Source organism: Balaenoptera ricei, chromosome 17 (assembly GCF_028023285.1).
Source record: "Balaenoptera ricei isolate mBalRic1 chromosome 17, mBalRic1.hap2, whole genome shotgun sequence".
Lineage (NCBI taxonomy): Eukaryota > Metazoa > Chordata > Mammalia > Artiodactyla > Balaenopteridae > Balaenoptera > Balaenoptera ricei.
The window spans coordinates 43,506,030-43,533,337 of NC_082655.1; positions in this window are offsets into that span (position 1 = coordinate 43,506,030).

Genomic DNA, 27,308 nt, shown 5'->3' on the forward strand with positions numbered 1-27,308 from the left:
GGAGAAGGAAAGAAATCATAAAGATCAGATCAGAAATAAATGAAAAAGAAATGAAGGAAATGATAACAAAGAACAATAAAACTAAAAGCTGGTTCTTGGAGAAGATGAACAAAATTGATAAACCATTAGCCAGACTCAGCAAGAAAAAAAGGGAGAAGACTCAAATCAACAGAATTAATGATGAAAAAGGAGAAGTAACAGCTGACACTGCAGAAACACAAAGGATCATGAGAGATTACTACAAGCAACAATATGCCAATAAAATGGACAACCTAGTAGAAATGGACAAATTCTTAGAAAAGCACAACCTTCTGAGACTGAACCATGAAGAAATAGAAAATATCAACAGACCAATCACAAGCACTGAAATTGAAACTGTGATTAAAAATCTTCCAACACACAAAAGCCCAGGACCAGATGGCTTCACAGGCGAATTCTACCAAACATTTAGGGAAGAGATAACACCTATCCTTCTCACACTCTTCCAAAATATAACAGAGGGAGGAACACTCCCAAACTCTTTCTATGAGGCCACCATCACCCTAATACCAAAATGAGAAAAAGATATCACAAAAAAAGAAAACTACAGGGCAATATCAGTAACGAACATAGATGCAAAAATCCTCAACATAATACTAGCAAACAGAATCCAACAGCACATTAAAAGGATCATACACCATGATCAAGTGAGTTTACCCCAGGAATGCCAGGATTCTTCAATATACACAAAGCAATCAATGTGATACACCATATTATCAAATTGAAAGATAAAAACCATATGATACTCTCGATAGATGCAGAAAAAGCTTTCAACAAACTTCAAAACCCATTTATGATAAAAACTCTCCAGAAAGTAAGCATAGAGGGGACTTACCTCAACATAATATTGGCCATATATGACAAACTCACAGCCAACATCGTTCTCAATGGTGAAAAATTGAAACCATATCCACTAAGATCAGGAACAAGATAAGATTGCCCACTCTCACCACTATTATTCCACATGCTTTGAAAGTTTTAGTCACAGCAAGCAGAGAAGAAAAAGAAATAAAAGGAATCCAAATCAGAAAAGAAACAGTAAAACTGTCACTGTCTGCAGGTGACATGATACTATACATAAAGAATCCTAAAGATGCTACCAGAAAACTACTAGAGCTAATCAATGAATTTGGTAAAGTAGCAGGATACAAAATTAATACACAGAAATCTCTTGCTTTCCTATACACTAATGATGAAAAATCTGAAAGTGAAATTAAGAAAACACTCCCATTTACCATTGCAACAAAAATAATAAATACCTAATTATAAACCTAACTAAGGAGACAAAGACTTGTATGCAGATAACTATAAGACAATGATGAAAGAAATTAACGATGATACAAACAGATGGAGAGATATACCATGTTCTTGGATTGGAAGAATCAACATTGTGATAATGACTATACTACCCAAAGCAATCTACAGATTCAATGCAATCCCTATCAAACTACCAATGGTATTTTTCACAGAAGTAGAACAAAAAATTTCACAATTTGTATGGAAACACAAAAGACCCCGAATAGCCAAAGCAATCTTGAGAAAGAAAAACAGAGCTGCAGGATTCAGGCTCCCTGACTTCAGACTATACTACAAAGCTACAGTAATCAAGACAGTATGGTACTGGCACAAAAACAGAATTATAGATCAATGGAACAGGATAGAAAGACCAGAGATAAACCCACGCACATATGGTTACCTTATCTTTGTTAAAGGAGGCAAGAATATACAATGGAGAAAAGACAGCCTCATCAATAAGTGGTGCTGGGGGGCTTCCCTGGTGGCATAGTGGTTGAGAGTCTGCCTGCCAATGCAGGGGACACGCGTTCAAGCCCTGGTCTGGGAAGATCCCACATGCCACGGAGCAACTGGGCCCGTGAGCCACAATTACTGAGCCTGCGCATCTGGAGCCTGTGCTCCGCAACAAGAGAGGCCGCGATGGTGAGAGGCCCGCGCACCGCGATGAAGAGTGGTCCCCACTTGCCGCAACTAGAGAAAGCCCTCGCACAGAAACGAAGACTCAACACAGTCATAAATAAATAAATAAATAAATAAATAAATAAAAGAACGTGAATTTCTTAAAAAAAAAAAAAAGTGGTGCTGGGAAAACTGGACATCTACATGTAAAAGAATGAAAAAAAAGAATGAAAAAAAGAATGAAAAAAGAAAGAAAAAGTGTTAGAACACTCCATAACACCATACACAAAAATAAACTCAAAATGGATTAAAGACCTAAGTGTAAGGCCAGACACTATAAAACTCTCAGAGGAAAACATAGGCAGAACACTCTTTGACATAAATCACAGCAAGATCCTTTTTGACCCACCTCCTAGGGAAATGGAAATGAAAACAAAAATAAACAAATGGGACCTAATGAAATATAAAACCTTTTGCATAGCAAAGGAAACTATACACAAGATGAAAAGACAACCCTCAGAATGGGAGAAAATATTCGCTAATGAAGTAACTGACAAAGGATTAATCTCCAAAATATACAAGCAGCTTATGCAGCTCAGTAACAAAAAAACAAACAACCCAATCCAAAAATGGGCAGAAGACCTAAATAGACATTTCTCCAAAGAAGATATACAGATTGCCAACCAACACATGAAAGGATGCTCAACATCACTAATCATTAGAGAAATGCAAATCAAAACTACAATGAAGTATCACCTCACACCAATCAGAATGGCCATCATCAAAAAATCTGCAAACAATAAATGCTGCAGAGGGTGTGGAGGAAAGGGAACCCTCTTGCACTGTTGGTGGGAATGTAAATTGATACAGCCACTATGGAGAACAGTATGGAGGTTCCTTACAAAACTAAAAATAGAACTACCATTGACCCAGCAATCCCACTACTGGGCATATACCCTGAGAAAACCATAATTCCAAAAGAGTCATGTACCACAATGTTCATTGCAGCTCTATTTACAATAGCCAGGACATGGAAGCAACCTAAGTGTCCATCGACAGATGAATGGAAAAAGATGATGTGGCACATATATACAATGGAATATTACTCAGCCATAAAAAGTAACAAAAAAGAGTTATTTGTAGTGAGGTGGATGGACCTAGAGGTTGTCATACAGAGTGAAGCAAGTCACAAAGAGTAAAACAAATACCATATGCTAACACATATATATGGAATCTAAAAAAAAAAGAAAAGAAAAAAGAAAAAGTTCAGAAGAACCTAGGGGCAAGACGGGAATAAAGATGCAGACCTACTAGAGAATGGACTTGAGGACATGGGGAGGGGGAAGGGTAAGCTGGGACAAAGTGAGAGAGTGGCATGTACATATATACACTACCAAATGTAAAACCGATAGCTAGTGGGAAGCAGCAGCATAGCACAGGGAGATCAGCTCTGTGCTTTGTGACCACCTAGAGGGGTGGGATAGGGAAGGTGGGAGGGAGGGAGATGCAAGAGGGAGGAGATATGGTGATATATATATATGTATAGCTGCTTCACTTTGTTAAAAAGCAGAAACTAACACACCACTGTAAAGCAATTATATGCCAATAAAGATGTTTAAAAAAAAAAAAGGAAAAGAAAAAAACGAAAAGAGTCATGTACCACAATGTTCATTGCAGCACTATTTACAATAGCCAGGACCTGGAAGCAACCTAAGTGTCCATCGACAGATGAATAATTAAAGAAGATATGGAATACATATCCATACAATGGAATATTACTCAGCCATAAAAAGAAACGAAATTGAGTTATTTTTAGTGAAGTGGATGGACCTAAAGTCCGTATAGCGTGAAGTAAGTCAGAATGAGAAAAACAAATACTATATGCTAACACATATATATGGAATCTAAAAAAAACAAAAAGTTTCTGAAGAACCTAGGGGCAGGACCCGGATAAAAATGTAGATGTAGAGAATGGACTTTAGGACACAGGGAGGGGGGAGGGTAAGCTGGGATGAAGTGACAGAGTGGCATTGACATATATACACTACCAAATGTAAAATAGGTAGCTAGTGGGAAGCAGCCGCATAGCACAGGGAGATCATCTCAGTGCTTTGTGACCACCTAGAGGGGTGGGATAGTGAGGTTGGGAGGGAGACACAAGAGGGAGGTGATATGGGGATATATGTGATAGCTGATTCACTTTGCTACACAGGAGAAACTAACGCAACATGTAAAGCAATTATAGTCTAGTAAAGATGCTAAAAAAAAAAAGAAAAGCTAGAATACTCAGATATGTACAGAACCCATGCACACATGCTAAAGACCAAATTGTAAAGTATGGTCTCATTTGCATTCCCACAGCCCTTTCCCATCCACCACTGGGTTTTCTCTTATGAAATTGTATAAGAGTGGGGTCACATGTCCATGACTTTATTCCTCCTGTGGATGCCTGTGTATTCAGGGAACTTATTAAGTTTTATGCTTTATACCACCTCATCTCATACTGCTTTAGATAGGGCTTGACTAAGTAATCTATAGGTAACTATCTCTATGATATAAACACAAATGTTGTTATATTACCCCCCAAATCACAGAGAATGCTTAAGTCAAATCAATCCCTGCTTAACATTTAACTTGTTAACATTTAACAAGTTCTGTGTTAAGCCCAGGGACCACATTGTGAATTATTCACCCAATGTTGGAGAGACATTTCCTTCTACCAACAAAGGCAGCTGAGAATCCTTGCCATAAAAACTTAGATGATCTTTACCAATACCTGCCAAAACAAATGTGTTTTAGTAGACCCAGAAATTTTTATTAAAATTTTAACATGTTTTATGTATTTACCCATATATTTCTTTGTAAGCACAATTAACAACCTTGTTCTCTGGTACAGAGTTCAACAAGCAGACCCCTGAGAGGACAATGAATGGCCATCCAGTCCATAAATGATTATCAGTGGAAATGTACTCTAAGCTCCCATGGATGGGAAGATCATGGTTGGCTCTGGAGGATGCATTCTCTGTATTTTGTTTGCTTCACTTGTACACTCTAAAATCATATTTCCCAATAGGGAAGCTGTCTCAGCCTGTGTAGGGGTCAATAAAAACCTTTCTGTGATGAGGGCATACTCCATATGTTTAAGTGTTATTCTCAACATCTTGCCTTGCAATGCTCACATTATTTCTTATGTTCGTCTTTTCCATATTGATTACAATTTACCAGTTATTTAGACCCAGTAGTTTTTCATGTTTTAGTTATCCCCTCTGTGATTATTTTTTCTCTCCATTTCCAAATGTACTTTTATTTCTTCAATGTTTTTTTGTTGGTTTTCACTTTCATGAACTTTCATTTCATTCTGGTAGAATATTTTAGTGACTTCCAAATGGAATGATTGCATTCCAGGAGAGTGTGCAAGATATTTCATAAGTACAGAAAGAAAACACCAGTGCTACTGTTCAGATTTATTTTGACTTCATCCTTTAAAAACTCATTTAAATATAGGTAATATAATATTCATAGTATACTAGGTCCGAAGTGCAGGTGTGTAATAAATAAATAAATATTCATGGGTGTGGAAGTACGCTAGCACTTATTTTCAGTGATGTATACCATCAAAAATGTTTTGATATCACTGATTATATTTTATGAATTTTCCTTAAATTTATATCCCATGTTTTCTTGGAATCCTCACACAAACTTCATTTTCATTCTTCCCACAGATTTGAAACCTTTAAGTAAACAAACACAGTAAACACCTAACATTTCAAATTGTATTTTATTCAATACTTTAAATATTTTTATTCAGTCCTTATGTTCAAAATAGATGATACATACTTAGCATTAGAGATGGTTGGAATTCTAATTTCAAAACAGTTAAGTAAGATAATGATCAGAAATGCCAAAATTCTTATAAGTGGTCACTACTTCTTTGTCACCATTGGTAATTTATTTCAATGACTACTCATTCTTTAGCTTTAGCAATTACATAGAAATTGCTTACCAGCATTCCCCACCTGAAACATAAATAAGATGACTAAACACATATCTAGTACCATTTTTTCTTAGCTCTGATAGTCTTTTTACCATGGACCAGAAATGCCCTAAAATTTGTGCTCTTCTGAAAGGGATAGAAATCTCCAGTATCACTGGAATTACAGGTGTGGTTTTTGCTAAACATACTTATAATATCAAAGTGCTTATCATAATCTAGTATGACTTATTGCAAATAAAATGGTACAGTGAAATGCAACCTCAAAGGTGACAATGCCAACTCATGGTTTTTTGCTAATAGAGAAAATGTGCCTCTAATAGTTTAAGGAACTTGCTAAAGTTCGCATAGCTACCTAGTAGCAAGGCTAGTACTTGAGCCCAATCTCTCAATTCTCAACACAACACTCTTCCACTAAACCAGGGCTGGAGTTCAGAGAAGTTTGAGAATAGCATGTTAAAATTACTTGGAAATATATTTCTTTTATAGTTTATTGATTTATTCTCTGAATTGCTCAGTTACATGATTTTTATTTCTCGTATATTGTTAGAGACTAGAAAGCATCTCTTTATCTTACCTTATAACATGGCCATATAAAACTCCATAATTAAATTAGGACTATATAACATTTTTGAACGGATAAATGAGACACATCATAATAGTGAAACTTTTCCATTCTAAAATACATCTAGGATGTTTGGTATATTTTGGCTGGAGGTGAATCCTTCTGCTTATTGTAAGGAAATTGGATAAAATTTGAGACTATGGATCTCTTCAAATTTACTGTATTAGTCTCTACATCCTAACATAAGCCTAGAAGAAAAGAACATTGGAGTGGAACAGAGTGGTGTCTGTTCTCCCCTCCAAAGGCTGTTTACAAACACCCTCAGTATTGAGAAAAAGATGTGGATTGTTATTTACTGAATATCACATCTCTTATGCTAGGCATTTTACAATACCAGGCTCTATAATAGTATTAAGTACTCATAATGTTCTCATTGGGTAGCCTGTCTGTGGAATAATATGGCTTTTAATGGGCTCCCAGGGTTGTTTTTTTTGTTTGTTTGTTTTTTAGTAAATTTACTGGAAATTCAACTTAATAGTAAATGCAGGTTCACTTCTTTTTATAGTTAAAAAAATACAAAGGTGTGTCCCTGAGCTCACATTTCCATAGTTTTAAATGACTCTTTGTATCTGATTTTTATTGCACTGTGAACGTTATAGCAATTTTGGTTTCAGTATATAAACTAGAGCCTGTTTTATGCATAAAATGATGTAGCTCAATATCCAAATACATTGCCCACCCATGCATGATAATTAATTTTTTATTGAACAAAGCCCTAAAATATAGAGAATTAGTTGATTATGTGTAACCAAATGATGTTAGATGTCCAAGGGCAATTATGATAAAATATTAAAGCAACTTTATATCAAGAAAAAGATTAAAATATACAGCCACGTACTCTTGATTCATTTACTTCAATTTTTTGCACATTAAAAATGTATTTAAGAGCTGCCAATTCAATTGCTTCAAATATGAAGTTACTTTAGTTCTGAGAAACTCCAAGATTGCTGAAGTGCATTTGAAATCTTTGGAGGCCCCAAAAGTTGCTGCCACTAAGCCTCATATAAGCCAAGGGAAGCTCATGATCCTTTCTTTAATAATAAATTGAGAATCCTTATTAGAAAATGTGCCACAGTGTAGCACTCAGACAAAAACTATGTTGCAGTCATCTCTCTTGAAAAAAGATAGAAATAAGTCGCTTAATAAAGTCTAAATCATTCCTTAGGTTAGCTAATAGAAGCACTCGCTGTTATAAAATTAATCAGTCCCTGCTATTACGGCAAATTGGTGAAGATTGTATTGACACATCTTCATCTGCATGTCTCATCAGAGGTGTCCGTGCCATTTAGCTACGAAACCCTGGAGGCTTTCCTCCGCACAGAATCTTATAACACTTCAATTAAGGGACACCAAGCTGCCAACCAGACAGCAGCGCATTTATTTCTTGATGACTCCTTAAGTTGTGCCACAGGCCTATCATTAAGAGAATATTTTTCACAGCAGGTTGCAAAGATCCTCGTGCCATTAAAAGGAATTGAAAAAGCATCAGTTTGTTGTTTCCACCTAACACAGATATTTTTCATTGCTAGAACAGCCATTAAAAACAATCTGTTTTATTGCATTCTGAAAAGATCACATGAAGTACACACAGTGATTTATTTTAAGGATGACATTAGGATTAAAACCACTATGAAAATGTAGTATTTGAAATAAATATTTAGGAAAACAAAGTCTCATAAATGTGCTTTTCTTTTTTGTACCAAATTGTTAGCAGAAATTTATTGATACCTTGTATCAGAGTTTGAAAATGTTACAAAAGAATGCCTTTTAAAAAGAGGGTTAGGAAGAGTGTCTCTGGAGAGGGATGCCATGCCTTAGAAGAAAGACATGCCTTAAAATTTTAAGTGGAAATTCTTTGAATATTAGTAAACCCAAACAGAATGCTTTGAAAATATAGTGGATCAAATGCTTCTTTAGGGCAATTGTTTGGGGATTTTTTTTTTTTTTTTTTTTTTGGAGGGGAAGTTTAATTCCATTGCTACATTGTAGAATATTGACTTAAAATACTGTTTTTCAGTCACCAGAGTGGAAGAAAACACCCAATTTTGATTACTTATTTATATTAGAGCAGCCACTCCATGAAGTTTCAGTTTGATATATTGACTTGTTTTAAAACTTACTTTCTCAGCACTGGAATCCCTCACTATTTGACATCAGCAATAACTTAAAAAAAGGAAAAATTTCTGTAAATGAGTTTTCTTAATGTTTCTGCTTAGAAAATTTTAGATGTTTTTTATAAGTTGTTTCTGACAAAACCTTCAAAAAATGTTTTTAAATTATGTGCTCCTTAAGTGTTACACAGTATTTTGAATTCATCTTCTAAAGAACAACAACAAGAACGAAACAACCTCATGAAGAAGTTTATTCTGTCTTTCTGCTTTAGAATGTTGACCAAGCTCTGGTGTTAGCAAACTTAGGATGGCCTATGTTAAAACTGACCTTGTTGAAACCCACCAGGACTTCAACATGGTAGATGGGACAGGGTGTAATGTAGGAGCTGTAGTGGACAGTGTGAGGTGCTGTCGGATGATTCCCCCCCTTCAGGACTGAGATACCCATTCCTCTTGATGTCAGATGAATTCCTTTCTGGAGATTGCCCTGAGCAGAAGATAACCTCTAAGTCCCAAGGTCACTGCTCCTGCCTCGGGACAGCTCCGCATCCAAAGACTGGTCTCTGGAGGAATGGATGTGAAGGACCTGTCCCCTTGCTGCAGCACCAGGCATTTCTGGACAACTCCAGCTCTAGAACTCCCCTGTAGGATTGGCAGAGGCCTTTGTTGTGAGTGCATCACAGTTGACATCAGGGGCACTCCCCAATCAACTTCCTCTATGCAAATCTTCATCACGAATCTGGTCCAGAAGGATCAACCTGAGAATATAGTGGCACATGTTTAATATATAGGATTTGGTTAGTTAGTCTGAATAGAAGCAAAAAAGTAGAGAATTATTGGAGGTTTGAGGGAACCTATTTAAAAACAAATATCCTTTGATACATTTGGAATGATGCCTGAGACATTCAGAGCTTTTTTTTTTTTTTAAATATCTCTCTTTTCTCCATTCTCACTGACACCACCTTTGTAATCTTTCCCAGCCACCAGTTTTCCCCAAGTTCAGTTCATTCATTTCTTCATGGCTGACAGAATTTTCTTTCAAAACTCAGATCTGATGTTGTAACTCTGTTGTTTAAAAACTTCTGATGCTTACACATTGTTACAGGGTAAAATAAGGGGTTTTATCTTAAAACCCCTGTCCCTGAATTTATGTCACTTCATTACCTGTAACATTCCTCCTCTGGTGGCTGACCCTAGAGTACTCAGTACAACTGTAGTACCTATTTACAGATGTTTTGAAAGTTTCACTGTTTCCAACGCATGGCATGTCTTTCTGTGATTCATTGTGTGCTTTTTAGCCTTGTGATCCGTCTTGCTTTTCTTTACCTCCTTAGTTTGTTAATAAACTTCTATTGATCCTGCAAAAGACTCCTCAAATCTTCATTTCCTGTTCAACTGTTACCTGATTCTCCCATCAAAATAAAAGCTCCATACTTTCCAATTTTATTTGCATTCATTTATCACAAAACTTATGTGGTATTAGAATTGGTCATTTGTACATTTTTTGTACCCCACTAAACAGTGAAATTTTCAAGAACATGCCGTTTAATTTGTGCTCCGGTGCCCAACTATGCCCACACTAAATACTTAAATAAATAAATGGGGATGTCTTAACTTTGATTCCCCTCAAAGCAGCGGCTAAAGCAAGAACTTGGGTGTAGATGAAGTGAGTCTAAGAAGCCAGAGTGAGCAGAGGGAGGAATGTAACAAAGAAGGAGGGAAATTCAGTAACAGAATGACGGGTTATGGAGGTAGTCCCCACTGTGGGTAGTGGTTCAGAGGCTCTGGAAAGTTCTTTAGGTCAATGTGGCAAACAACCTCCAAATTGTCTCTGTGAAAGACAGGAAGATGGGGGCATTTATCCACTCACTCCATCACAAGTTGGCTGCAAGTTCCACAATATTAACTTTCCCACACTTTCAGAATGTACCTGCACCAGGGCTTTGTGAGATACTGAACTTTGGGAAAAGTTTTGAGGGAGAATCTGAGAGAGGAGACTGGCAGTGTGTACAGAACTGTCCACCCAGCTGCAGCTGAAATCACAGGTAAGCTTAACAGATATGGCCCACGGCACAAAAGCACGTGCTACAGAGGATTATTGAGCTAATGTTCTGAGACTATTAGTTTTGAGGGACCAGTGTTGGTTCTAATCAGGCACATGATTCCACTTTAAGTGGAAAATGTAACTAAATATATTTTCAGTGCAACTAAAAATAAATCAAAGCTTACGTTTAAGACGTGGATCTTATTCCCTTCAGTGGAGTTTTCCTTAGTTTTACCTGGTTCTTCTTGTTATTTTCTGCATTAGCTCTTCTGTGAATAATGGAACATGCATGACCTTGACATTTTAAACTCTCTAAGCCTCAATTTTCTCATAGGTAGTGGGGGGATAAGAATCTATTTCACAGAATCATTTTCCATCTATCCATTCATTCATTTATTCATTAAACAAATTTCTATTGAACACCTACCATGTGCCAGTCACCACTGTATTTAGGGCTTTCTAAATAACGGAGAGTAAAAACAAAACAAAAATTCAAACTAACAAAAATTATTTACCAGTCCTTGACATAATGGATCATAATGAAGGAGAGACACTGAACAAATAACCATACAAACAAATACAGTATAAAAAATTTGATCCATGCCAGAAAGGAGAAGTACAATTTCCACCAGGGTGTAAAATAGGAGTGTACACCCTATTATAGAACAAACCATGAAGCTGGCTGTCAAGTTTACCACTGCCTGAAGAATGCTGGGGAGTTGGTGAGATGAGGCATTGGAGAGTGGTGGGGCGAACACTGTAAGCGAAGGCTATGAGGCGGGGAAGTGCGGGGGGAGCATGATGTATGCTTAAGAATAAGGTGAGGTTGCTCAGAACAAAGTAGAAGCAGAGGAGGGTCAGTGCAAAGTAAGGCTTAGAGAGGCAAACAGGGACAAGACCATCTGTAGATATGGAAGTCACAACGAGTGGGACACAATGAGAAACTTTTGAAAGACTTTATGCTGAAGAAGTGCGTGATGTGACGTATTCATGGAAGATTACTCTTACTGCTATGTATAGATTTAGTGAGTGCTGGAATGAAGGAGGTTTGAGACTTAGGACCACAGTTCTATGGAAAGATACTGATGTCATAAAGCAACTCACATGCTGAGTTTATTTAGAAAGACATGGATTTGAATTTGATCACGTTCCTCTTTTCTCATCTTCTCCCATTTTCTTTTCTTCTTTCTTTTCTTTTCTTCCCTTAATTTTTCCTTCTATTCTAATAACTTACTTTTAGCATCTCTCAAAAGAGCTTCATTAAGAGAACAATGTTATGTTATTCATAAACAATGGCCCATCGCACATTCTCTGTCACACTCTTGGGTGATTTGTGCTGCTGAAAAGGCAAAAGGGGATACCGAGCCATTCTGCTCAGGATTTATGGGGCAAGGAGAAGGAATCATGGTCTTCATAGTGTTGTTAGAAGTGAAGGAGCAAGGTTAGGAATCATTTGGCAGATGAAATTACGTGTAAAGAGAGGTCAAGGGTGTTGGGTAAATTAGAAGAGGTGAATGAGAGATGGGAGTAACAGTGATTTAGGGAAGAGATTTCTGGATATCAGAGCAGCAGACAAGGAACTAATATATTCAGTTCTAAAGAAGCGTCACTTCACACTAAGTTACACCTCTCTGAAGTGTGTGCTCTGATGATTTTGACATATGTACACCTGTACCATTACCATAATCAAAGCAACAAACAATTTGATTAGCCCCCAAAGTTTACTTGTGCCCCCTTTATAATCCTTTTCTCCCTCCACTCCCATCCACAGGCAAGCACTAATGTACTTTCTGTCACTATACATTCATTTACATTTCCTAGAATTTTATATGAATGGAATCATACAATTCTGGTTCTTCTGTCCAGCATAATTATCTTGAGATTCATCATGTTGTTGCATGTTTCATCAGTTAATTCTATTTTATTGCTTAGTAGTAGTACATTGCATGAATACACCACAGGTTTTCATCAGTTTGCCTATTAATGGATGTTTGGGTTGTTTCCAAGCTTTATCTTTTACCAATAAAGCCTCTATGAACATGGTGTACAGTCTTAGTATAGACATATGCTTTTATTTCTCTTGGGTGAACACAGGAATGGAATGGCCAGGTAATATGGTAGGTGTATATTTAACTTTAAGCAAACTTTCAAAATGTTTCCCCAGATGATTGTACCATTTCACATTCCCACCAATAGTTTAACATAAAAATTACAGAGGTTGGCGTTGCCTTACACAAGCTTAACAATACACCTGTAAGCTCAGTATCTCTTTCCCCATTATATAGAAGGAAAGCAAAGTTCAGGAATGTTAAATAACCACTTGTGGTCAGAGTAAGTGAATGGAAGAGTTGGAATTAAAACCTGTACCTGACTGTGCCAGAATGATTTTTCAGAATTTCTAGGGAAAGTTTTTTATAAACCAAGGACTAGCTCTTGCTTTAAATAAATGTGATTCTCATCTACTGAGTTGCTAGCTCCTGCTTGACTTGGATAAATGGATAGAATGGAAAATTATTTTAGTCCAAGTGATGGCTCATTGGCCAGACAAGGTCGAGGTATAGCTTTATATGGTTGGCTGGAATTCAAACTTGTGACCTGCCATCAGTGGGAGAAGATATATATAAGACCCTCTGATAAACCAACAATCTTATTAATTTAATAGAACAGCTCCAATTCAGATGAAGTGCTACTTAAATCAGCAACCATAGCCATGCTTTCATTGGTTTAATGCCTTTTTCTCTTTACTGTTGAACAGATAAAGATGCAGGGACTGGAAAGCAAAAAAAAAAAAAAAAAAAAGCAATACAAAACCAACCAGCTGGGAAACAAAGAAAAAAGGATAAAGCACCTGGAGGAGATTAACGGATGGAAGTACATGCTCTTTGTTTCCATTTTTAATAAGACAAATGCATTATGTAAAATTTAAAATGTGAGAACTGTACATAGATGTATGAAACACACCTACAACAGGTTCTTGTGGTTTTTGATGCTGCTTTTGGCACTGTTTCTTCTAACTACTGACGGGCATTTTGTTTTCTATAATGGTTACTCTCAGTGCAAGCCTCTACGGTAACCCAATATCCAAGAGACACAATGATGGAGGGACTGCTTCTGCTTTGGGGACATAACATTTTAGTACTGAGATTAAAACAAATAGAACACTCTCTTTTCTCTTTAGAGAAGAATCAGGTGTAAGTTTGGTCTGTATTTAGAAGGAGTTTGTGAGTGAAAGTCCAAAAACTCAACACCAGAATCGTGTTTCTCAAAGCCTTTCATTCCTCACCATTTCTACTGTCATCAATGGCAATAGCTTCTTAACTAAATTAGCAAATACAAATATAAGACACAGAGTTAAATTTAGTTTTCAGACAAAAAATAATTTTTAGTATGATAATGTCCCATCCAATATTTGGAATACACTTATACTAAAATTATTTGTTGTTTTTTCAAAATCCAAAATTAATAGACTGTCCTGTATTTTTACTTGGCAACTCTATTGTCAACAGACTTCCCTCCTCTTTCGTTTGACCTCCCTTACTGTAGGGTCAGCAAAATGGAATAGCAAAATTTACTGAGGAAGTAAAATACCTAAATTAACAGGAGCCACTGAAGATGGAAGCACTTCAGTGCATTCTTGCAATTATTCAAAAGCAGTCAGCTATAGTGTCATCTATTCATACACACATAATATCAATACTTAAAGTGATAATCTCAATAAATACTAAAAAGTCATTTTGCAAAATATAACACACTCATTCTTGTTAAATACACTGAAACAATACAAATGAAAGGTTAATACTCAACATAATAAATAACCTAATATTTAATAACTAATATTCTTGACCTCTTTCTATGTGTCACTGTTGTAAGGATATTAGCTTATTTAATCCTCACAACAATGAGAAACAAAACCTTATGAGGCAGAAATAATAATTATTATTCCCATTATCGTTTTGCAGGAGAAGAAGAAATTGAGTAATAGAGAAGTTAAGCAGTTTGCCTCAAAGCACACAGCTAGTAATTTATGGAGCCAGGCAGTCCAACTTTAGAGCCTGTACTCTAAACACTATGCTATACTGCCATTCTTCATAGCAACAATGATAAATATGCATTGCTTAGGAATAAGGCAAATAAAAGATATTCAGAACTCTTACTATTAAAAGCACCTGAATGGCTAGATATATGTCTCATATTTTAAATAAAAGGCAATATTTGTAACATCTCAATTCTTCCCAAATTAATATACAGCTAGAATGAAGTACCAGTCAAATCTCAAATCATGTTTTTGAGAAAGTTGGCAAAATTATTCTAAAATTAATCTGAAAGAGTGCATTAGAAAAAAATATTTGAGGGAGCTCCCTGGTGGCCTAGAGGTTAGAATTCTGGGCTTTCACTGGCATGGCCTGGGTTCAATACCGGGTCAGTGTACTGAGATCCCACAAGCCGTGTGGCATGGCCGAAAAGAAAAACAAAAAAAAAAGAAAACAATATTTGAGTAAAGAAGAATAAGTAGAGAGAGTTTGGTCTACAAAATAGGTAAGATAGGAAGAGTAGATGTTATAAAGATATCACTTTTTCCCAAATTAATCTTTAAATTTAATATATTTCCAGTAAACTCCAAACAGGTTTTCATGCATGTAAAGAGATTTACAAGCCTATTTTAAAATTATCTCACTGGGGGGCTTCCCTGGGGGCTTCCCTGGTGGCGCAGTGGTTAAGAATCCACCTGCCAATGCAGGGGACACGAGTTCGAGCCCTGGTCTGGGAAGATCCCACATGCCGCGGAGCGACTAAGCCTGTGCACCACAACTACTGAAGCCCGTGCCTAGAGCCCGTACTCTGAAACAAGAGAAGCCACCACAATGAGAAGGCCACGCACAGCAACAAAGACCCAACGCAGCCAAAAATAAATAAAAATAAATAAATAAATAAATAAAAATTATCTCACTGGGATTAATGAAATATTTTCATTTTATTCAATAATTTTGCATATCTAAAAGATAAGAGCTTACTTTTTTAAAAAACATAACTAACTACCATTACATAGTCATACATAAATATCTTAATATTGTCAAATAACCACTTAATGTTCAAATTTCCAATTGTTTCATAAATGTAATAATTACTTTACAGTTCATTTTATTGACTCAGGATTCAAATAAGGCCCATGCATTGCAACTGGTAGAAAATCTATATATTCCCTCCCATCCCTCAATCCACTGTTTTTTTGTCTTGAAATTTATTTGTTGGAGAAGCCAGGTTGTTTGCCTTGTACAGCTTCTTACAATCTGCATTGTATCTCATAATTTAATATCTTCCTCTGCCTTCTGTATTTCCTGGAAATTGCTAGTTGTATATGAAGACTTAAAATTCAACTACAGTTTTATTTTATTTTATTTGACAAGACACTTCCCAGTTGACATTCTTCTACATAATGACTCTCTCTTTGAAATATTCGCAGTCATTGGTCATCAATGACTAGATCAATTAATAAAGAAGAAATTGCAAAATGGTGATACTCTAATGGTATGATAATAATTCTTCTATGTTATTAGCTAGAATGCTTCTATAAAAAGAAACATTTCTTCATCTACTATTTAATTATCCAGAGTACTGTTGGAATAGAAAAGCAGAATAAATGCTGATTGCTTTAGCTAATATAAATTTGATAAATAGTAACAAAGTGGAAAACTCATTCTCTTGGGTATGAAAACTCATTTAAAAGGGTAATAATAGATACAGTCTGGTATAGGTGGAGACATATAGGAATGAAGCAACAGAATGACATAAGAAGCCCACAACAAATACTTATTAAACTTTTGAAATTTTTTATTGAATTAATTGCCAACCAGATGAAGAATCAGAACATTATCAACAGCCCAGAAACCTCTCTCTTGGTTATTTTCAATCACTACTCTTTCCCAAAAGTAATCACTATTCTGATGTCTAAGAGCATATATTAGTTCTGCCTGTATTATACATTAAATAAATTGAATCACATGGTAAGTACTCTTTAGTATTTGACTTCTTTTGTTCAATATTATATTTGTGAAATTCAGTCATGTTTTTGCATCCAGTTATAGATCATTGTTCTTATATTCTGCATAATATACCATTTTGATAAGCACTGTTCTAAATACTGAGCATAGAGCAGATTAAAAAAAGTGGGTCCCTGCTTTACTGGAGCTTACATTCTGGTGAATATAATCTATGAAAGCATGTATATATAGAAAAGCTGCATATATGCTAGGGTTAGGCTATTGAATTCACGGGGTCAGGATAATTTGTTTCCATTTGGAAAACATATAAAAGTAGAACTCTGTTTTATGTCATACACACAAAAATAATTCAAAGATATTTAAAGCCAAAGCTTTCAAAAGAATAAATATTAATATTTTAATTATGAATATTTATTAAACACTTATATCAAACACTTTTCTAGGTATTAGGGATACATTAGTAAATATAACACACAAAAATCCCTACTTTTATGAAGCATGTATTTAATGTGGTGAGACAGGCAGTAAAAACATAAACAAATAAATTATATATTAGAAAATTATAAGTGCGCTGGAGAAAAGTAAAGCCAGTGGGAGTAGGGGGTGTGGGTAAAGAGCACCTATAGAGAAGGGGATAGGGTTGCCATTCTCGAGAGGATGGCAGCGAATACAGGAGAAAATTCTTTGTGACCTTAGAGTAGGAAGGATTTATGAAATAAGACTTAAAAAAGTACAAATCATAAAAGAAATGCTTGAAGGCACCTTCAAGATGGCAGAGAAGTAAGATATGGAGATCACCTTCCTCCCCACAAATACATCAAAACTACATCTATATGTGGAACAACTCTTACAGAACACCTACTGAATGTTGGCAGAAGACCTCAGAGTTCCCAAGAGACGCCATCAGGCGACCTACATGCAGAGGTGGGGCCAAATCCAAAGCTGAACCCCAGGAGCTGTGCAAACAATGAAGAGAAAGGGAAATTTCTCCCAGCAGCTTCAGGAGCAGTGGACTAAATCTCCACAATCAACTTGACGTACCCTTCATCTGTGGAATACGTGAATAGACAACAAATCATCTGAAAATTGAGGTGGTGGACTTTGGGAGCAACTGTAGACTTGGAGTTGGCTTTCTGCATCTAATTTGTTTCTGGTTTTATGTTTATCTTAGTTGAGTATTTAGAGCTTATTATCATTGGTAGATTTGTTTATTGATTTGGTTGCACTCTTCCATTTTTTTTTTATTTTGTATATATATATTTTTTCTTCCTCTTGCTCTTTTTGTGAGTGTGTATGTGTATGCTTCTTTGTGTGATTTTATCTGTAGGGCTTTGCTTTTGCCATCTGTCCTAGGGTTCTGAATGTCCTTTTTTTTCTTTTTGTATAGTTTTTAGCGCTTTTATCATTGGTGGATTTGCTTTTTGGTTTGGTGGCTCTCTTCTTTCTTTCTCTTTTTTTTATTACTTTTTTAATTTTAATAATTTTTTTCTATTTTAATAACATTTATTCTTTCTGTCTTTCTTTTTCTCCCTTAACTTCAGAGCCATGTGGCTGACAGGGTCTTGGTGCTCTGGCCGGCTGTCAGGCCTGAGCATCTGAGGTGGGAGAGTCGAGTTCAGGACATTGGTCAACCAGAGACCTCCAGGCGCCATGTAGTATCAAATGGCAAAATCTCTCCCAGAGATCTCCATCTCAACGCTAAGGCCCAGCTCCATTCAGTGACCAGCAAGCTACAGTGCTGGACACCCTATGCCAAACAACTAGCAAGACAGGAACACAAACCCACTCACTAGCAGAAAGACTGCCTAAAATCATAATAAGGTCACAGACACCCCAAAAGACACCACCAGACATGGTCCTGCTCACCAGAAAGACAAGACCCAGCCTCATCCACCACAACACAGGCACCAGTCTCCTCCACCAAGAAGCCTACACAACCCACTGAAACAACTTTACCCACTGGAAGCCGACACCAACAACGACTGGAACTACAAACCTGCAGTCTGTGAAATGGAGACCCCAAACACAGTAAGTTAAGTAAAATGAGAAGACAGAGAAATATACAGCAGATGAAGGAGCAAGGTAAAAACCCACCAGACCAAACAAATGAAGAGGAAATAGGCAGTCTACCCGAAAAAGAATTCAGAGTAATGACAGTGAAGATGATCCAAAGTCTTGGAAATACAATGGAGAAAACACAAGAAACATTTAACAAGGACCTTGAAGAACTAAAGAGCAAACAAACAAGGATGAATAACACAATAAATGAAATTAAAAACTCTCTAGAAGGAATCAATAGCAGAATAACTGAGGCAGAAGAAAGGATAAGTGACCTTGAAGATAAAATAGTGGAAATAACTACTGCAGAGCAGAATAAAGAAAACAGAATGAAAAGAATTGAGAACAATCTCAGAGACATCAGGGACAACGTAAAACACAACAACATTTGAATTAGAGGGGTCCCAAAAGAAAAAGAGAATAAAAAGGGACTAAGAAAATATTTGAAGAGATTATAGTTGAAAAATTCCCTAATATGGGTAAGGAAATAGTCAGTCAAAGGCAGGAAACACAAAGAGTCCCATACAGGATAAATCCAAGGAGAAACATGTCAAGACACATATTAATCAAACTATCAAAAATTAAATACAAAGAAAAAATATTAAAAGCAGCAAGGGAAAAACAACAAATAACACACAAGGGAATCCCCATAAGGTTAACAGCTGATCTTTCAGCAGAAACTCTACAAGCCAGAAGGGAGTGGCAGGACATACTTAAAGTGATGAAAGGGAAAAACCTACAACCAAGATTAATCTACCAAGCAAGGAATTCAATCAGATAAAATGGAGAAATTAAAATCTTTATAGACAAGGAAAAGCTATGATAATTCAGCACTATAAAACCAGCTCTACAACAAATGCTAAAGGAACTTCCCTAGGCAGGAAACACAAGAGAAGGAAAAGACCTACAATAACAAACGCAAAACAATTAATAACACGGTAATAGGAACATACATATCAATAACTACCTAAAATGTAAATGGATTAAATGCTTCAACCAAACAACATAGGCTGGCTGAATGAATACAAAATCAAGACCCATACATGTGCTGTATACAAGAGACCCATTTCAGACCTAGGAACATATACAGACTGACAGTTAGGGGATGGAAAAAGATATTCCATGCAAATGGAAATCAAAAGAAAGCTGGAGTAACAATTCTCATATCAGACAAAATAGACTTTAAAATAAAGACTATTACAAGAGACAAAGAAGGGCACTACATAATGATCAACAGATCAATCCAAGATGAAGATATAGCAATCGTAAATATTTATGCACCCAACAAAGGAGGAACTCAATACACAAGGCAAATGCTAATGGCCATAAAAGAGGAAATCGAAAGTAACACAATAATAGTGGGGGACATTAACACCCCACTTTCACCAATGGACAGATCATCCAAAATGAAAATAAATAAGGAAACACAAGCTTTAAATGATACATTAACCAAGATGGACTTAATACATATTTATAGGACATTCCAACCAAATACAACAGAATACACATTTTTCTCAAGTGCTCATGGAACATTCTCCAGGATAGATCATATCTTGGGTCACCAATGAAGCCTTGGTAAATTTAAGAAAATTGAAATCGTATCAAGTATCTTTTCTGACCACAACGCTATGAGACTAGATATCAATTACAGGAAAAGATCTGTAAAAAATACAAACACATGGAGGCTACACAATACACTACTTAATAACGAAGTGATCACTGAAGAAATCAAAGGGGAGATCAAAAAATACCTAGAAACAAATGACAATGGAGACACGACGACCCAAAACCTATGGGATGCAGCAAAAGCAGTTCTAAGAGGGAAGTTTATAGCAACACAAGCCAACATCAAGAAACAGGAAACATCTCGAATAAACAACCTAACCTTGCACCTAAAGCAATTAGAGAAAGAAGAACAAAAAACCCCAAAGTTAGCAGAAGGAAAGAAATCATAAAGATCAGATCAGAAATAAATGAAAAAGAAATGAAGGAAACAATAGCAAAAATCAATGAAACTAAAAGCTGGTTCTTTGAGAAGATAAACAAAATTGATAAACCATTAGCCAGACTCATCAAGAAAAAAAGGGAGAAGACTCAAATCAATACAATTAGAAATGAAAAAGGAGAAGTAACCACTGACACTACAGAAATACAAACGATCATGAGAGGTTACTACAAGCAATTCTATGCCAATAAAATGGACAACATGGAAGAAATGGACAGATTCTTAGAAATGCACAACCTGCCGAGACTGAACCAGGAAGAAATAGAAAATATGAACAGACAAATCACAAGCACTGAAATTGAAACTGTGATTAAAAATCTTCCAACAAACAAAAGCCCAGGACCAGATGGCTTCACAGTTGAATTCTATCAAACATTTAGAGAAGAGCTAACACCTATCCTTCTCAAACTCTTCCAAAATATTGCAGAGGGAGGAACACTCCCAAACTCATTCTACGAGGCCACCATCACCCTGATACCAAAACCTGACAAAGATGTCACAAAGAAAGAAAACTACAGGCCAATATCACTGATGAACATAGATGCAAAAATCCTCAACAAAATACTAAGAAACAGAATCCAACAGCACATTAAAAGGATCATACACCATGATGAAGTGGGGTTTATTCCAGGAATGCAAGGATTCTTCAATAGACACAAATCAGTCAACGTGATACACCATATTAACAAATTGAAGGAGAAAAACCATATGATCATCTCAATAGATGCAGAGAAAGCTTTTGACAAAATTCAACACCCATTTATGATAAAAGCCCTGCAGAAAGTACGCATAGAGGGAACTTTCCTCAACATAATAAAGGCCATATATGACAAACCCACAGCCAACATCGTCCTCAATGGTGAAAAACTGAAACCATTTCCACTAAGATCAGGAACAAGACAAGGTTGCCCACTCTCACCACTATTATTCAACATAGTTTTGGAAGTGTTAGCCACAGCAATCATAGAAGAAAAAGAAATAAAAGGAATCCAAATCGGAAAAGAAGAAGTAAAGCTGTCACTGTTTGCAGATGACATGATACTATACATAGAGAATCCTAAAGATGCTACCAGAAAACTACTAGAGCTAATCAATTAATTTGGTAAAGTAGCAGGATAGAAAATTATTGCACAGAAATCTCTTGCATTCCTATATACTAATGATGAAAAATTTGAAAGTGAAATTAAGAAAACTCTCCCGTTTACCATTGCAACAAAAAGAATAAAATATCTAGGAATAAACCTACCTAAGGAGACAAAAGACCTGTATGCAGAAAATTATAGGACACTGATGAAAGAAATTAAAGATGATACAAATAGATGGAGAGATATACCATGTTCTTGGATTGGAAGAATCAACATTGTGAAAATGACTCTACTACCCAAAGCAATCTACAGATTCAATGCAATCCCTATCAAACTACCACTGGCATTTTTCACAGAAGTAGAACAAAATATTTCACAATTTGTGTGGAAACACAAAAGACGCCGAATAGCCAAAGCAATCTTGAGAATGAAAAATGGAGCTGGAGGAATCAGGCTCCCTGACTTCAGACTATATTACAAGGCTACACTAATCAAGACAGTTTGGTACTGGCACAAAAACAGAAATATAGATCAATGGAACAGGATAGAAAGCCCAGAGATAGACCCACGTGCATATGGTCATCTTATCTTTGTTAAAGGAGGCAAGCATATACAGTGGAGAAAAGACAGTCTCTTCAATAAATGGTTCTGGGAAAATTGGACAGGTACATGTAATAGTATGAAATTAGAACACTCCCTGACACCATACACAAAAATAAACTCAAAATAGATTAAAGACCTAAGAGTAAGGCCAGACACTATCAAACTCTTAGAGGAAAACATAGGCAGAACACTCTATGACATAAATCACAGCAAGATTCTTTTTGACTCAGCTCCTAGAGAAATGGAAATAAAAACACAAATAAACAAATGGGACCTAATGAAACTTAAAAGCTTTTGCACAGCAAAGGAAACCATAAACAAGACCAAAAGACAACCCTCAGAATGGGAGAAAATATTTGCAAATGAAGCAACTGACAAAGGATTAATCTCCAAGATTTACAAGCAGCTCATGCATCTCAATAACAAAAAGCAAACAACACAATCCAAAAATGGGCAGAAGACCTAAATAGACATTTCTCCAAAGAAGATATACAGATTGCCAACAGACACATGAAAGAATGCTCAACATCATTAATCATTAGAGAAATGCAAATCAAAACTACCATGAGATATCACCTCACACCAGTCTGAATGGCCATCATCAAAAAATCTAGAAACAATAAATGCTGGAGAGGGTGTGGAGAAAAGGGAACACTCTTGCACTGTTGGTGGGAATGTAAATTGATACAGCCACTATGGAGAACAGCATGGAGGTTCCTTAAAAAACTAAAAATAGAACTACCATACGACCCAGCAATCCCACTACTGGGCATATATCCTGAGAAAACCATAATTCAAAAAGAGTCATGCACCAAAATATTCATTGCAGCTCTATTTACAATAGCCAGGACATAGAAGCAACCTAAGTGTCCATCGTCAGATGAATGGATAAAGAAGATGTGGCATATATATACAATGGAATATTACTCAGCCATAAAAAGAAATGAAATGTAGATATTCGTAGTGAGGTGGATGGAGTTAGAGTCTGTCATACAGAGTGAAGTAAGCCAGAAAGTGAAAAACAAATACAGTATGCTAACACATATATATGGAATCTAAGGAAAAAAAAAAAAAAGGTCATGAAGAACCTAGTGACAAGACGGGAATAAAGACACAGACCTACTAGAGAATGGACTTGAGGACACGGGGAGGGGGAAGGGTAAGCTGGGATGAAGTGAGAGAGTGGCATGGACATATATACACTACCAAATGTAAAATAGATAGCTAGTGGGAAGCTGCCACATAGCACAGGGAGATCAGCTCGGTGCTTTGTGACCACCTAGAATGGTGGGATAGGGAGGGTGGGATAGGGAGGGTGGGAGGGAGGGAGCTGCAAGAGGGAAGAGATATGGGAACATATGTATATGTATAACTGATTCACTTTGTTATAAAGTGGAAACTAACACACCATTGTAAAGCAATTATACTCCAATAAAGATGTTTAAACAAAAAAAAAATCTTCCAACAAACAAAAGCCCAGGACCAGATGGCTTCCAAGCGAATTCTATCAAACATTTATAGAAGAGCTAACACCTATCCTTCTCAAACTCTTCCAAAATATAGCAGAGAGAGGAACACTGCCAAACTCATTCTACAAGGCCACCATCACCCTGTTACCAAAACCAGACAAAGATGCCACAAAAAAAGAAATCTACAGGCCAATATCATTGATGAACATAGATGCAAAAAATCCTCAACAAAATACTAGCAAACAGAACCCAATAGCACATTAAAAGGGTCATACACCATGACCAAGTGGGGTTTATCCCAGGAATGCAAGGGTTCTCCAATATATGCAAATCAATCAATGTGATAAATCATATTAACAAATTGAAGGAGAAAAATCATATAATCATCTCAATAGATGCAGAAAAGCTTTCAAAAATTTCAACACCCATTTATGATAAAAACCCTCCAGAAAGTAGGCATAGAGGGAATTTACCTCAATAAAGTAAAGGCCATATATGACAAACCCACAGGCAACACCATTCTCAATGGTGAAAAACTGTAACCATTTCCACTAAGATCAGGAACAAGACAAGGTTGCCCCACAGTCAACATCGTTCTCAATGGTGAAAAAGTGTAATCATTTCCACTAAGATCAGGAACAAGACAAGGTTGCCCTCTCTCACCACTAGTATTCAACATAGTTTTGGAAGTTTTAGCCACAGCAATCAGAGAAGAAAAAGAAATAAAAGGAATCCAAATTGGAAAAGAAACAGTAAAACTGTCACTGTTTGCAGATGACAAGATACTATACATAAAGAATCTTAAAAATGTTTCCAGAAAATTACTAGAGCTAATCAATGAATTTGGTAAAGTAGCAGAATACAAAATTAATGCACAGAAATCTCTTGCATTCCTATACACTAACGATGAAATATCTGAAATATAATTTAAGGAAACACTCCCATTTACCATTGCAACAAAAGGAATAAAATACCTAGGAATAATCCTAATTAAGGAGAGAAAAGACTTGTATGCAGATAACTATAAGACACTGATGAAAGAAATTAAAGATGACACCAATAGATGGAGAGATATACCATGTTCTTGGATTGGAAGAATCAACATCGTGAAAATGACTATTACCCAAAGCAATCTACAGATTCAATGTAATCCCTATCAAACAACCAATGGCATTTTTCACAGAACTAGAACAAAAAATTTCACAATTTGTATAAAAACACAAAAGACAATGAATAGCCAAAGCAATCTTGAGAAAGAATAACGGAGCTGGAGGAACCAGGCTCCCTGACTTCAGACTATACTACAAAGCTACAGTAATAAAGACAGTATGGTACTGGCACAAAAGCAGAAATATAGATAAATGGAACAGGATACAAAGCCCAGAGATAAACGCAAACACATATGGTCACCTTATCTTTGATACAGGAGGCAAGAATATACAGTGGAGAAAAGACAGCCTCTTCAATAAGTGGTGCTGGGAAAACTGGACAGCTACATCTAAAAGAATGAAATTAGAACACCCCTTAACAGCATACACAAAAATAAACTCATAGTGGTTTAAAGACCTAAATGTAAGGCCAGACACTATAAATCTCTTAGAGGAAAACATAGGCAGAACACTCTATGACAAATCACAGCAAGATTCTTTTTGACCCACCTCCTAGAGAAATGGAATTAAAAACAAAAATAAAGAAATGGTACCTAATGAAACTTAAAAGCTTTTGCACAGTAAGGAAACCATACACAAGATGAAAAGACAACCCTCAGAATGGGAGAAAATTTTTGCAAACGAAGCAACTGACAAAGGATTAATTTCCAAAATATACAAGCAGCTCATGCAGCTCAATATCAAAAAAACAAAAAACCCAATCCAAAAATGGGCAGAAGACCTAAGTAGACATTTCTCCAAAGAAGATATACAGATTGCCAACAAACACATGCAAATATGTTCAACATCACTAATCATTGGAGAAATGCAAATCAAAACTACAATGAGGCGTTTCCTCATACCAGTCAGAATGGCCATCATCAAAAAATCTACAAATAATAAATCCTGGAGAGGGTGTGGAGGAAAGACAACCCTCTTGCACTGTTGGTGGGAATGTAAATTGATACAGCCACTATGGAGAACAGTATGGAGGTTCCTTACAAAACTAAAAATAGAACTACCATTGACCCAGCAATCCCACTACTGGGCATATATGCTGAGAAAACCATAATTCAAAAAGAGTCATGTACCACAATGCTCATTGCAGCTCTATTTACAATAGCCAGGACATGGAAGCTACCTAAGTGTCCATCAACATATGAATGGATAAAGAAGATGTGGCACATATATACAATGGAATAGTACTCAGCCATACAAAGAAACGAAATTGAGTTTTTTGTAGTGAGGTGAATGGACCTAGAGACTCTCATACAGAGTGAAGTAAGTCAGAAAGAGAAAAACAAATACTGTATGCTAAAACATATATATGGAATTTTTAAAAAAAAGGAATTCTAAAGAACCTAGGGTAGGACAGGAATAAAAACGCAGACGTATAGTATGGACTTGAGGACACGGGGAGAGGGAAGTGTAAGCTAGGATGAAGTGAGAGAATGACATGGACATATATATACTACCAAATGTAAAATAGAGAGCTAGTGGGAAGCAGCCGCATAGCAGTGGGAGATCAGCTCGGTGCTTTGTGTTCACCTAGAGGGTGGCATAGGGAGGGTGGGAGGGAGACACAAGAGGGAGGAGATATGGTGATGTATGTATATGTATAGCTGATTCACTTTGTTATACAGCAGAAACTAACACAGCATTGTAAAGCAATTATACACCAACAAAGATGTTAAAAAAATTAAAAAAAAAAAGAAATGCTTGATTAATTTGACTACATTAGAACAGAAACGTTTATGCATCAAAAGCACAAAGTAAAAAGAAAGTGAAAAGATATTTGCAATCCATATAATCACCCAGGGATTAGCATCCATAATAGTATCAAAAGAAATTCTACAAAATAATAAGTAAAATATGAACAACTATTAGGAAAAATATCGACAAAGGATATGAATATGCAATTCACAGGAGAAGAAACCCAAATTATGACTAAACCTATGCGGAGAAAAAGTGAATGGTATCAAGGCAAATGTGAATTCAATCCACAGCGATTTTTAATTTAGTATTTACTTTTTTAATCAGATTAGTTAAGATTCAAAAGAAAGCTTTCATTCAGATGGGTATGACCATAAATGGTTGCTGGGATTGTATAGTTAGTAAAACTGTTCTGAATTTGACAGCTTGTCTACCTACCTTCAGAATCATGACGTGTGCTTTTGGGTTACAGTGGAGATGAGCACAGATCTAGGGACCAACTGA